We start from the raw sequence: 15,343 nt of genomic DNA, 5'->3' as shown, positions 1-15,343 counted from the left end.
TCACGTCTCTCCTGAGTGAACTTGTTTTAAGAAAGTCTTGGCAAGTGAATTTTTCTTGTTCTGTTGGCAGATAATTTTTCTTATTTTAAGTAATATATTACTCCTTTTAATATTTATTTTTCTTGTTTATTGAGGCTTAGTTTTTCAGTGTAGTGTGTGTTTACAAGTTTGGACCACTTCATTCAGTACAGTATTGATATTTCACTTGTTAATGGTCTGTTAAAGAGCCTGTGACACAAACCCAACAACTGTTGTGCAATGAAATAGTGGGCTACTAGTAATCTCGAACCGTCAGTTTAAAAAAGAAAAAGCGATACCGTTCCGATAAATATCAATAATTTCGAACATCGCGGGAAAATTCCTTCGACTCATTTTGAGGTTTTGGGGGAAGCCGGAAGTGACGTCAATGCGGGAACGCTTCACTGTGCGGCGAGAGAGCCAAACACGGACAAAGTGTGTCATGCGTAGAAATTGTGAATTACTGAGTTTAGGCACGTTAATAACGTTTTAATGAAGTTGACTACAGTATATTCATATTTGTCAGTGCTTTCATGTCAATTCGGCGAACATAAACATAAATGATCGTGGTGAAGATGATGATTAAATTAGGATTAAAAATTGGTAGTGAGAGCTGCTGAATTTCCTCCCGTCGGATGTGATATAAAAACAAATCGATTATTTTTGTAGTTGTAAACTCAAGTGGATGAAACTACATTTATTAGTGCTTTCATGTCAATTCGGCGAACATATGATACATTAAATGATCGTGAGGATGATGATTTAAAAATCTTTTGTTTGAGCCGGTCTGCATTTCCTGATGAGAAAACAAACCTTAGCTTTTTGTAGTTGCAGTCAGTGGTGTAGTGGGCGTTGGACGCGGGGGTACGCCGTACCCCCACTTATTTGAAGCATGATTTCTTTTTTTAATAGTCTAATACATCTAAAATCATTGCCAGTGTTATCAGTTGCAAGTGTGTGTTTGTTGTAATAATGACGAAAACATAATAGGCAGATTTCACAGTAATTATAATAAAAATGTAGCTCAAGCATTTATGCAACTTGATTTGAAGCGTGTGTGTGTGTGAGGGGCAGAACTGTGTGTGTCGGGTGACCAGGTGTCCCGCACTGTGCGGGACTGCACACACAGCATTTTTATTATTTGTCCCGCGTCCCACACATTGAGACTATGTCCCGCATTTGAGTGATAGTCGCGCAGAAAGGCCGGATCGGTTCGCTGACAGCCGGCACCGCCCTTTATTATTATATTGTCTAAACGGCATCATGTAAGTTGCGCTGACAGGCGACACAGAGGTCCCCAAGCCCCCCCCCGTTGACAGTTCACGAACGCGTCCATAGTGTCTCCCGTCCACCCACCACCCCGTCCACCCAGTAAAAACATCCCCACTACACCACTGGTTGTAGTAGTACACCAACATGGATTAAACATGTGTTTTTTTTTACCACAATGTTGGGGAAATTAATGGATAAAATGCACGGATTATTATTATTATTATTATTATTCCCACTCCGATCGGGAAACTAGGTCCACCGTTTCCCCGCAGCGAGGCTCCCCCCGTTGACAGTTTACGTGGGCTGGGCTGGGTGCAGTGGCGGACTGGCCATCGGGACGAATCCCGATGGGCCGGTACCGAAGTGGGCCGGTCGGATAAGTCACTCGCACATCCCCCACTCCCCCCGTTGACAATTTACTAGTGGTACCGAAGTGGGCCGTGGAGAGTCCCGGGCTGATTTTTAGTCCCAGTCCACCACTGGCTACATGACCGTATGATCGCCCATATTGACGCACCTACCGTAATTTTCGGACTATAAGCCGCGCCTTTTTTCCCATTTTTCGATGCTGCGGCTTATATAACGGTGCGGCTAATCTATGGATTTTTACAGCTAACGGCCACCAGGGGACCTCCTAAATCTATGGATTTTACAGGTTACAGTCCACCACCTTTAACTCTATGGGCTCTATGGCCCGTCCGCGCCCCCCACCTTTAAGCGGTGGGCTCCAGCAGGAAAAGCTGGAGGCCGGAAAAGAGTGAGACAGGTAGCGCGCAAAAGTAAAAGTGGAACCGAGAGTGATACGAGAGACAGAACGAGAGCAAGACAGACAGACATTACGAGAGCGAGACAGTTTTTCCCCGTACCACTGGTTGAAAACCACTGCTGTAGATCACTGCCGGTAAGTGCGCTGGGAGCGCACCGTTTAAGTTTGAAAGTTGAAAAGTTTGTGTGTCTGAAACGCTATGTGATACAGTACAGTTTACACAGCAAAGTACATGTTCTGTAGCTACTATTGCACTAAATGGTAACACTTGAATACGTTATGCAAATATGCAACTTGTTTGTTGAAATGTTAATAAATGGGAGCTTCCTCAAACAGCCATCTCTTTCCCGACAATCCCCTCTGTGCACAAACCCTTATGGTAATTAAACATTAAAACACCTGCGGCTTATAGTCCAGTGCGGCTTATATATGTACACATCATTCAATTTAGCTGCTGCGGCTTATATTCAGGTGCGCCTTATAGTCCGAAAATTACGGTAATTCCTAAACTTCTAACAGATACAAAATAAACCGATCCTTCAGCCTCAAATGAGCTCTCAGACACGTTCAAAATTAAACTGTCATCGCTGTCTGAGCTTGCTGCTGTGTGCCCCATTGTGCGTTTACATGCAGATGCTGGGATCCTGAACGGTGCAGCTGGAGCGCTGTGCCCGCAATGACGTCACACATAATTTGGCGGGACTTGAAGAATCCCCGAGAAGATCTAGAAAATTGTCAACATTGAAGGGCAGATTAATGGTTATCAAAGTACAAATATCCAAAATCAGTTCAGTAACGGTTTTCAAGGGGACAATATTTACTCAAATTGATGGGTTTGGATGATGGGGGAAACTCGTGTCACAGGCTCTTTAAGATGTAGACCTATACACAGAAAACTCATTGGTGAAAAACATTCACTTTTTTAATGTGTTACAGTATGCTTAGAAAAGTTGAATATTTTAATGTAAGTTTTACATGTAGATTCCCATTTAGATGATGGTTGAATCAATATTGATTCCTAACACTGATTCAATATAAAATCAACTAAAATGTATATGTAGATTCCTATTTGGATGATGGTTGAATCAATATTGATTCCTAACACTGATTCAATATAAAATCAACCACAATTTAATTGTAGATTCCCATTTGGATGATGGTTGAATCAATGTTGATTCCTAACATTGATTCAATGTAAAATCAACCCAAAATGTGCATGTAGATTCCTATTTAGATGATGGTTGAATCAACATTGATAGTGTCAGTTATGGTTGAAAGTCCAACGTTTATTCAACATTAAAACAATTTGCGCTTTCTGTTTAATTTCAATGTCCGGGTTTCAACATGGATTCAATATTTCTGCCTAACCATATTTCAACATTGATTCAGTCATATTTTGCTATCTGGGATAAGATTGGCTGCAAAGTTTTCCAGGTCGGATGCGTAAGACTAAAAACGAGGCTTTCAAAGGAGGTATAATTTAATTTTTGTTTAGTATTGATAAGTAAACTCGAGTCAAAGATTGCTGTAACTCCACCTCCTCGGCCCGTGCCTCGGGCAATATGAGTATTGATATGGCTGGGTGGAGTGGCCTCATTTATGCTGACATATTCTTCATGTCTCAACCAAGTTTCACTGAGACAGCATATATCAATATTATAATCTGATATTAAATCATTTACCAATATTGCTTTAGATGCTAGAGATCTTATGTTGAAGAGACCACATTTAATCTCCCTGTTTTGTTGCACTGTAGTAGTTGTTACATTTACTTTTATTAGGTTATTATGTATGACACCTCTATTAGGTTTTACCTTAAGTTGTCCTTGGGCAGACACAGAACAGCTTTATGGCAATCAAGACAGTATTTTATGGCTTCCTTTCCCTTAGATTATCCTTTATTGACTTGGCAATGTTTTCCCACTGAGCCAAATGTCATCAGCCACTCTAACAATGGAAATAAGTTCAAACTAATAGGTAAGGTAGTTTTTGGTGGTCTTTTCACAGGCGTGTAAAGGTATTTAGTTTGTGCCCTCTTAATGTGGCAATTGTTCCCCCTCTGCTTGTCTGGACCAGTTTTAATTTCAATATAACAGAATCTATAACGACAGACAGGAACGTCTCAGGGGTGGACACAATAAAAGGAACACTTTGCAATATGGTGCAATCAATTGCAACATCCCTGCAAAGAATCCTAAATTTGTGAAGTTAATAACGTTGAGTTTTTCTTGAGACTGTCAGGGAGGTGTTGATTCGACTCCATGGAAAATTGAAGGGTATGTTCTTATGGCTTTCGAGCACACACTCAGACTGTAACAGACAATGTGACAGTGGACCTAAAACCAGCAAATGAGTTCCTATTTTCTCTGCTTTCTCCGTTGAGAGACACTATAGTTTGCAAAATAGGAAATTGAGATTAATTACCACAGTTCTCAAAGTTTACCAAGGTCCTAATGAGATATCAATGTAAGATAAAAGGGCTCTATAGTGTCTCCCACTGTCTAAGTTACATCTAAAAGAGTCGATGCTGTTAATTGGACGTAGCTATGTTGGTGCCTGACATTCAGCTGGAGTGTGTGCACAGGAGACAGGCCTACAGGAGACAGGCCCACAGGGGACGCCTTTGTCCAGAGGCATGTTGCAAATAACCGTTGACACTCTTCAGAGGCGACAAGAGGTCACCTTGTAAACAGCTGGACCAGCAGTCTTCACTAAATCGTTCATGGCTGGTAGATACGCGCAGCTTCAACTGTCCCAAAGTCCCTAATTACATTTGGCAACACATTCACCAAGGAGAGATAATCCCTGTGCTAAAGAATTGAGAACCTTGCCTGGAAAATAGAAGGTTAGACATTCTGAAGCACATTAGGTAACCAAGATATGATAAAACATTGCATCTTCACACACAATAAAACCACAAATCTAGGGATAAGAAAGCACAAAAATATAGCTTGTTTCTATAAAACTCAAAACTAAATATATTATATAGGCCTACCATCCCTTTCAAATGCAAGGCTACAGAGAGTCTTTAGTTTTTTGACATTTTAATTAAAGAAAATGTACTGTACAAAGATGAAAACCTAAGGATCAGCACTTACTTTCATTGTGGTTCTTGACAAAGACAAGAGACACGCAACACAATGGTGTCATGAAGATAGAAGCATGGTGACTGCATACTTCTAGGTAGTTAGCATTAGCTTGCTGGTTGTTATATATCAACAACAGTTATATCGATGGTACAGCTGTAGGCTATGCCTCATTTAACCATGATGTGAACAAAACATCAATATGGTATTGCCTTTTTGTCGATATTGCAAGTGTTCCAAACAGTTGGCTATTTACAAACTCCTTTGGATGGCTAATGTTCAAACATGAGTTCGATTTTCTCTATAGCGACTATGCTCCCAAAAAACCACATTGTTGAAAGGCTCAATTTGGCTCATCACTTTGATCCATTCCAAATAATGAGTCAGTGCTGAAGCCGAGGTTCCATGACAATTAATAAAGAAATAAAACAAACCATAGCAACAGCAGGACCATATGAATATCAGAAAATATCCGAAACAATGAGCTGAAAGACACTAAAAAAGCTCAGTAGAAATGAGGGGAACTGCATTCATGCTCTCATCATATGACTTCTTCATGAGCTAGACAGATTTCTATTGACAGCTGAAGGCTTCTTTCAACCCGTTTAAATTAAAAACACACACTGAAATCCACCACAACCTTTTCTTTGCTTAAAGGCAATTGGCTGGTGATACTATGTCCCCTTCATTACTGAAGGTTGTCAATACAACAAAAGGTCAGAGATAAAATGAGATTAGGGAGGGACGATGCTGGGAATGTAATTTATTTTCCTAATGCTTATGCAAAGTTTACGAACAAATCTTAAATCTGTCATATCACATTGTAAGAGTGACAGCAGTAAGTGTTTGATTTTTGATACATTTCAGGATCAAACTGTGATCTAACTCCTCTTATTAAGACTCTCATTCATCAAATGAAAAAAGAAATTCTGCCATTTGTCTTCTGTCCCGTAAAAAAACAGCCCTCCTGAGTAGTCTCAGACAGATTGCAAAGCATGCTGGGTAGAAAATGATTGAACCCATCCTTGGGTTTAGAATAGTTCTTAACAGAAAAAAACATGGAATGCAAGTAGGTAATTTACATTATGAATCAATAATGCTCTTATATGGGGTTCCGAGCATCAAAAGTGTATTCACAGGGTCTGTTCACCGTGTACATACAAAGTGATGATGCATAACCTTCACTTGAACAGCTCATTATAATACTCAAGGTAAACAGATCATTTGCATTCCCTATACATTTTTAAAACCTGACTGGAACTTGAATGACATTTGCTACAACTTCCTCATTTATTGTAAAGATGACAATTATTGAAACAATTATGTATAATTGTTCGAAATTGTTTATTAAAGCGACCCTAATATACCTTTTGGGGTTTTCCCTTCCTGAAACGCCATGATTGGACTCCTTTGTTTACCTCCGGAACATAGTGACATCACTATTTATCACTTGCGCTATCTGCTAGCGCTCCAACACATTGAACGTGATATTATGAGGGGCGGGACATTTTCGACACAACTCTAGGTGGTTGACCAATCACAACAGAGACAGACAGCTAACCAATCAGAGCAGACTGGGCTCTGGTTTCAGACAGAGTGTGTCACGATTCTCATGTCATGTCACGTTTCTATGTCTAGGTTTTGGTGTTTTGCTGTTCTCCCTGTCATGTTTTCCTCCTGGGTTATTGTCTGGTCCTTTTCCCTGTGTTTTTCCTCCTGTCGTTTGTGTCCCTGGTGTGTCTAGTTGACTGATTGTGTTCACCTGTGGCCCTTGTGTCTCTCCTCCCTGCCCGGCTGTTTCTCGTCTTGTGATTACCCCTCCCTGTATTTAGTCTTGTCTCTTCCTGTGTTCAGTATTGGTGCTTCTTTTGTTTGTGACCTAGTTCACCGTAGAGTGTTTTGTTTGTCCAAGTATAATTAAGTCCTTGAAATAAAGGTATTATCAAGTGTTATCTGCGTTTGGGTCCTACCTGCTTCACTCTGCGTATCAGAGGGTGAAAAGAGGGACTGCAGCACAGGCAGTAAGAGAAAAATAAAGAGCTTTTTGAACATTATAGCATGGAGACATGTCCCAGTAGAGGATCAACATACACAAATGTACCTGAAAATGAGCATAATATGTCCTCTTTAATCAAATCAAATACATTAAAAGTAAGAAAGAGTGTAAATAAAAGATAGTTGCATTACTGAATACTTATACACTCTGTTCTCTAAAAGTGGTGTTCATCCTCGGAGCAAAGTGTAAGTGCCTCAATTTAACTGAAAATAAATGACTTGCAGTCTTGCTGTTCTGTTTACTAAAATACTGAAATAACCTCAACATTTGGTGAAGTTACTTTTATGGGCAACACAAATGATCCTCGTCTGGCTTTTGGACGGAGCATTCAGGCGGCTGCTAAGAGAAGGAGTCGTAAGGTCAGGCTAGCAGCCCGAGCCCCAAGAGCCATGGTTCCAGCCCCAGTCCTGGCCCCAGTAACCATGGTTCCAACCCTGGTTCTGGCCCCAGCAGCCATTGTTCGGGCTCCAGAACAGGCCCCAGCAGCCATGGTTCCGGTTACAGAGCCGGCCCACACAGCCATGGTTACAGCCACAGTCCTGGCCCCAGTAGCCATGGTCCCGCCTCCAGTTGCGGCTATAGGACTGGCTCTCCAGCCGACGCCAGCTCCCCGAGTCCTGTCGGCGTACCGGCCGACTCCAGCACCTCGTCTCCTGCTGGCTCTCCGTCCGACGCCAGCTCCCCGTGTCCTGTCGACGTACCGGCCGACTCCAGCACCTCGTCTCCTGTTGGCTCTCCAGCCAACGCCAGCTCCCAGAGTCCTGTCGGCGTACCGAACGCCTCAAGTCACCTCTCCGGTTCCCTCTCAAGTCTCCTCTCAAGTCCCTGTTCAAGTCCCCTCTCGAGTCTCCTCTCGAGTTCCCTCTCAAGCCCTCTCTCGAGTCCCCTCTCGAGTTCCCTCTCAAGTCACCTCTCGAGTTCCCTCTCAAGTCACCTCTCGAGTCTCCTCTCGAGTTCCCTCTCAAGTCACCTCTCAAGTCACCTCTCGAGTTCTCTCTCAAGTCTCCTTACAAGTCGACTCTCAAGTTCCTTCTCGAGTCATCTCTCAAGTCTCCTGTCCAGTTCCCTCTCAAGTCTCCTCTCGAGCTACCTCTCGAGTCCCCTCTCGAGTCCCCTTTCAAGACATTTCTCAAGTCCCCTCTTGAGTTCCCTCTCAAGTCACCTCTCGAGTCACCTCTTGAGTCCCCTCTCAAATCACCTCTCAAGTTCCCTCTCAAGTTCCCTTTCGAGTCTCCTCTCGAGTTCCCTCTCAAGTCACCTCTCAAGTCCCCTCTCGAGTTTCCTCTCGAGTCCCTCTCAAGTCACCTCTCGAGTCTCCTCTCGAGTTCCCTCTCAAGTCACCTCTCAAGTCACCTCTCGAGTTCTCTCTCAAGTCTCCTTACAAGTCGACTCTCAAGTTCCTTCTCGAGTCATCTCTCAAGTCTCCTCTCCAGTTCCCTCTCAAGTCTCCTCTCGAGCTACCTCTCGAGTCCCCTCTCGAGTCCCCTTTCAAGACATTTCTCAAGTCCCCTCTTGAGTTCCCTCTCAAGTCACCTCTCGAGTCACCTCTTGAGTCCCCTCTCGAGTTCCCTCTCAAGTCCCCTCTCGAGTCCCCTTTCAAGACACTTCTCAAGTCCCCTCTCGAGTTCCCTCTCAAATCACCTCTCAAGTTCCCTCTCAAGTTCCCTTTCGAGTCTCCTCTCGAGTTCCCTCTCAAGTCATCTCTCAAGTCCCCTCTCGAGTTTCCTCTCGAGTCCCCTCTCAAGCCCCCTCTCGAGTCCCCTCTCGAGTTCCCTCTCAAGTCTCTTCTCGAGTCTCCGTTCAAGTTCCCTCTCGAGATCCCTCTCAAACCCTCTCTCGAGTCCCCACTCAAGTTCCTACTCAAGTGCCGTTGGAGGTTCCGCTGGGGGTCCTGCCAACCCTATGTCCTGTGCCGTTGGAGGTCCCGCAGACTACTCTTCTGCCAGGGGTCCTGCCAACCCCATGTCCTTTGCCGTTGGAAGTTCCGCTGGGGGTCCTGCCAACCCTATGTCCTGTGCCGTTGGAGGTCACGCAGACTACTCTTCTGCCGGGGGTCCTGCCAACCCCATGTCCTGTGCCGTTGGAGGTCACGCAGACTACTCTTCTGCCGGGGGTCCTGCCAACCCCATGTCCTGTGCCGTTGGAGGTCCCGCAGAATACTCTTCTGCCGGGGGTCCTGCCAACCCTATGTCCTGTGCCGTTGGAGATCCCGCAGACTACTCTTCTGCCGGAGGTCCTGCCAACCCTATGTCCTGTGCCGTTGGAGGTCCCGCCGACTACTCTTCCGCTGGGGGTCCTGCCAACTCCATGTCCTCTCCCGTTGGGGATCCCGCCGACTGCTCTCCTACCGGGGGGTCTGCCAACTCCATGTCTTGTCCCGTTGGAGGTCCCGCAGACTACTCTTCTGCCGGGGGTCCTGCCAACCCTATGTCCTGTGCCGTTGGAGGTCCCGCCGACTACTCTTCCGCTGGGGGTCCTGCCAACTCCATGTCCTGTCCCGTTGGGGATCCCGCCGACTGCTCTCCTGCCGGGGGTTCTGCCAACTCCATGTCTTGTCCCGTTGGAGGTCCCGCCGACTACTCTTCTGCCGGGGATCCTGCCAATCCTATGTCCTGTGCCGTTGGAGGTTCCGCCGACTGCTCTCCTGCCGGCCCTGTGTCCTCTTCCGTGGGGGATGTTGCCGACACCTGTCCCACCAGCTCCGGATCCGGTCCGGTCGACACCGGTTCCTACCCAGCCTCCGGAGCTGTCCGGTCTTCGCCCTCGAGCCCAGCCCCTTGAGTTCGCCCGCTGTGGTCTTCGCCCCCTTTTTGAACTCTGCCTTGCCCCCGGGCCGTCCGCCCGAGACCCCCTCCTCGAACTCTGCCTTGCCCCCGGGCCGTCCGCCCGAGACCCCCTCCTCGAACTCTGCCTTGCCCCCGGGCCGTCCGCCCGAGACCCCCTCTTCGAACTCTGCCTTGCCCCCGGGCCGTCTGCCCGAGACCCCTTCCTGGTCCTCTGCCGTGCCCTGGTTCTGTCAGCCGAGGCCCGTCCTCCGGACCCCCTCCACCCACCCTGCTGGACGTTGTTGGATTTTTGTTTTGGTGTTTAGGGACGTCTAGAATCCGTTCCGTCACGATTCTCATGTCATGTCACGTTTCTATGTCTAGGTTTGGGTGTTTTGCTTTTCTCCCTGTCATGTTTTCCTCCTGGGTTATTGTCTGGTCCTTTTCCCTGTGTTTTTCCTCCTGTCGTTTGTGTCCCTGGTGTGTCTAGTTGTCTGATTGTGTTCACCTGTGGCCCTTGTGTCTCTCCTCCCCTGCCCGGCTGTTTCTCGTCTTGTGATTACCCCTCCCTGTATTTAGTCTTGTCTCTTCCTGTGTTCAGTGTTGGTGCTTCTTTTGTTTGTGACCTAGTTCACCGTAGAGTGTTTTGTTTGTCCAAGTATAATTAAGTCCTTGAAATAAAGGTATTATCAAGTGTTATCTGCATTTGGGTCCTACCTGCTTCACTCTGCGTATCAGAGGGTGAAAAGAGGGACTGCAGCACAGGCAGTAGGAGAAAAATAAAGAGCTTTTTGAACATTATAGCATGGAGACATGTCCCAGTAGAGGATCAACATACAAAAATGTACCTGAAAATGAGCATAATATGTCCTCTTTAATCAAATCAAATACATTAAAAGTAAAAAAGAGTGTAAATAAAAGATAGTTGCATTACTGAATACTTTTACACTCTGTTCTCTAAAAGTGGTGTTCATCCTCGGAGCAAAGTGTAAGTGCCTCAATTTAACTGAAAATAAATGACTTGCAGTCTTGCAGTCTTGTTTACTAAAATACTGAAATAACCTCAACATTTGGTGAAGTTACTTTTATGGGCAACACAAATGATCCTCTGATTTCAAAGGACTGACTGACTGGGTATCTCTGAAAAGTCAACATAATTGTGCAAAAAACAAACATATATATATACTTTAGGTCTGTTGTTTAATTAGGTTAATTAAAAACACGTTTAAATTGAATAACAGTTGTGACATGCTATGATCATACTTCCTGTTCATAATGACCAGAAATCACCTTTCTAATGAGACTTCAGTGTAAGTGTTTCAATTTTGACCTGAAGTTAACGACATGCTTTACTGTATTAAAGGAAAGATTATCCTAAATGATTTTTACATCAAAGCCTTGAAAAACATCACACATCGTTACATCAACTTTTTTAACACCTCTCTTAACTATAACCTTGACAAAGGCAGTGCATACTAGATCCTCTTCTTCAGTTCTTGACTTTCACTATAAAAGTAGACATAAACATGTATTAGTCAGATTCCCAATGTGTAAAATCCTTAAAGGCAGTCATATTCTTTTACAAAAATGAGAAAGTGAAGGTGTGTGAAAACTTTCTAAATACACTTTGTTTAGGTTTTCACAATAAAAGCCCTAGACATATTAAAATCACAAGTGACAATTACCATTTCCTTGTCCTTTATTGTTCACGTTCCTGGTGAGTTAAAACCAAATGAATGTGACATTATGTCCAAACACATGACAAAAGTAAAGGGGTGTAAAAACCTCCTGGATGCACAATGTTCAGCATCATTAATAACAAAAAATAACCCGGTCCAATGCCAGACGATAAACGATCTTCTGCCAATTTGCTCTGTAGCAAGCATCAATACAATCCTTTTAGTTAAAGACGTATTACAGCAGCTAATCAGACCCCCCTTTTCTGTGGATGCTATTAGTGGCTAATGCTCCGCTTTCTCTCTCCGCTACAGTCCCGATGTAATTGTGATGAATTGTCCTAAACTAAAGACTCAACTCATCAGTTATCTTGACCCACTTCAAAAGAGATCTTTCAGGGTAAATCCAACGTGATACACTTGGATAAGTAAGTAGGCGACAAGACGTTGAATAGACTGGAGGCAGCAGACATCGATCATTTGTCTCTTCAAAAGCATTCGGAGACGCATTAAGGAGCCGGTGAACAGAAAGATGAGAGCAAAGGCCCCCAGGGGACGACTGGACCTGTGCTTTTTGCCTCTTGAGTAAATGATTCTCTGCCAGCACACACACCAAACAACACTTTAGTCGTTTATCTTCAGTGTCAACCACCAATCGGCCATACATCACCGCGCCATCTCCCCCGGCTCGGCCAAGTTGGATGTATGTGTTTTCTGTTTGGAGCTGTTATTACTTGTCCAAGGGCCAATTAGATAAGAGACCGGTGGACTTTGTCCTCAATTGTTCATAATGTAAATAAATGGCGCTCATTAGAAACCCTTCAGCAGGGTGTTAATCACAAGACAAATGTAGAATAATACCATGTTATTCCAAGTGTCCCACCAAGCACGATCACAAAAGTATTAAGGACGAAACATGCTTTTACAGGAAAAATAATAAATCCTGACATTGTCGAAATATCTCTCTGGGTACATTAATCAGGATAAATTGATGTGGAGGTAAGCGTAGTGCTGTTGTTCAGATGAATAGCCCCATACTCGCGCCCCCCCTACTTCTTGAATTTAAGGAGCAAGCAAAATGCGCTTGCATGGGGATCCTGCTGCATCCCTATGGCAGCAGATGTGTTGCTGCTCCAGGAACATCTGCTCTCCAAATTCCTGACCTTGGATTCCTTTTATCTGACTACCACAGTCATCCCTTTTTTCTGCCATAATAGGTGTGGGCTTTTGCCAGAATGAATTCACTATTGACCCCTATCCACCCCTACTGTACCTTTTATCCAGCCAGACAAAGGATCAAAATTCCGAATGAATATCTATGCAACATTGTGTGAGAATCGTCACGGTCAGCAGATATATCTTAAGATAAAATCCCTCGTCCAGCAGTGTGTTGTTATGCTTTTGTTTTCAACATTTCTGGCAATTTGGATTAGATTTAGCATATTTATGTCTGCTGGAGTCCTCCTTTGAGAGAAAGAGAATGGTGGATTGGTGATGATAAGTGGCAGCATGGGGTGTATAAGAGAGGATGGAATAAATAAAGCTGGCATTGTGACTGCTTTCTATATGTTTTGGTCTCTTTTACTTTCATGTCTTGCAGACTTGTTTACGTCATTTTCACATAGATGATTCTACCGTGTACGTCCACCATAACAGCTGTGACACCTTAATATTGGATCGGTCGCTCAAGTCCCACCGTTTGTGTTTTATGGCACCATTTAAAATATGCATTTTACTCGGCCACTGCCTGTTCAGATCATGAAATTCCCTAGATTAAAACATTTATTAAAACCAGTTGAGCCCAGAGCCTGTTTTTCAGGTCTCAGGCTCGAAAATGACATTCCCAGAACAAATGACCATATCTTCCCTTCTAAAAGGGTTAAATTAATAATCTTTTTTCTAAAGCAATGATACACCTGTGAGTTGGATGTAGAAGAGTCAGAATCAATATAGATTTTTTTTATTTGAACGTAAATTCAGATTGAACATAGCAAAAAAATATAAATTATAGTGTCCGTCCAAAAAAACAACTGTATCAAGATTGATGCGAAAAAAGTGACATTTTACCTTTTTAGAGAGGTTTAGCAAAATAAAACACCTCGGGTCATTTGCATTTTCCATATCTCTGGCCCCCCTGGTCGATTTTGATGATTGACACCTTTTTTGAACCGTTAGAGCCAATGGAATCGAGGGGAAGTTTCCCTAAAATCCATCTAAACATTACCCATTGGTGAATGAGTGATGCGTAGCCAGAATGCCCCGGAAGCTGTCATACACGTCTAGTAGCTATCGTAGCAGCTAATATGAAATCTCCGTTATTGACATAAAAATTGAATGATGGATTATCAGTAATAATTTCAAAGTGACACAGACACATTGGATTAACCTTCAGCAGCGTTTTTATCGTTTTAATGCCATTGAACACAACTTAAGCGGTAAGACTTATTTTCCGATTTGGTCCTGTAAAACTAATTTTGTTGTTGTTGTTTGTTGTCATTTCGCCGCGATATCTGATCGCTCAGTGATGATACTTACTGTATATGTCTGGAATCTGTGGAATCTCAGTTTACTAATCGATATCTTGTTTGTGCAGATACGATAAGTAATAAGGGTATTTTAACGTGAGTTCTGTGATAAGTGTGTTTTTTTTTCCCGCTCAGGGCTAATTCAGAGCCTCTCTTATTACCCTTTTGTTTTGTCTAGCTAAAAATGGTTCATATTGTCTGATAGCTGAGTTTCTTCCCGTTAAGTGGATATGACAAATTCATAGTTTATTAAATGTTAAGAAGCCCTCAGACGCTGTTTCTTGCAAGATGAGCTTAGACAAAAAACGACTTGAAAAATGCTGGTCTTGGTAACCTTTTCATTAAATAAAAGTTTGTGGAAAAGTAGCAGCAGGTAAGGAGTAAGCAGACTGTGACGCAAATATTTAGAGCATGTTTTCTGAAATGGAAACAACATCTACTAGAGCAGTGAGACTCAAACAAACAGTAACATTGCATGCCATAAACTAATATCCATGTTAAAACTCTATAGCCTAGGGAAAGTGCAGATTTTGGTGATAACTGTGAACACTCTCACATTACATTTCATCATTCGAACCTTCAATAATATTAAAAGAAGCATTGGTGCTGCTTTGAGATGTCCTTACTTTGACCATTTTCTGTAAATTGAATGTATCATTATCATTGTCTTTAGCATAACTATCATGGTAAGGTCATTGTGAGGGAATTACACAGCTAACTAAAGAGATAATTTCATAAATAAATGACATGATTAACAGCCCCATGGCTACTCCAAGTCCCAAATGCATTAGAGCTTCTACTATTCTACTTTAGATTCTAGGAGTTTGTAGTACCACATAGCACAATTCATCAGGCCAGCTGCTCACTGTGGGTTTGAGACTGTGGCTCGCACCTTGGAAAGAACCTGTACTCCTTCGTAGCGCAAATGACACCTGGAACACTGGGACCAGCTGACCTACATTTGAATCACATAGGGGACAGCAAACAGAATTGAAGCGGTCGGTTGAACCCACTTGTCAAATCCTATAATTACTGATTGTTTGAGTGTTCTCGCCAAGGTTATCTGGAAGATTGACATCACTCTGTGCTTTTTATAATCTGCACTCAAGTGTTACTCAAAGAAGCCACATTCAACCCCTGCTTCTAGGTTCCATTCCGTTTTCCATTTTGGAAAAGAAC

The sequence above is a fragment of the Notothenia rossii genome (assembly GCF_949606895.1).
Source record: "Notothenia rossii genome assembly, chromosome: 2".
NCBI classification, from domain to species: Eukaryota; Metazoa; Chordata; class Actinopteri; order Perciformes; family Nototheniidae; genus Notothenia; species Notothenia rossii.
Note: the sequence above shows the minus strand (reverse complement) of the source record.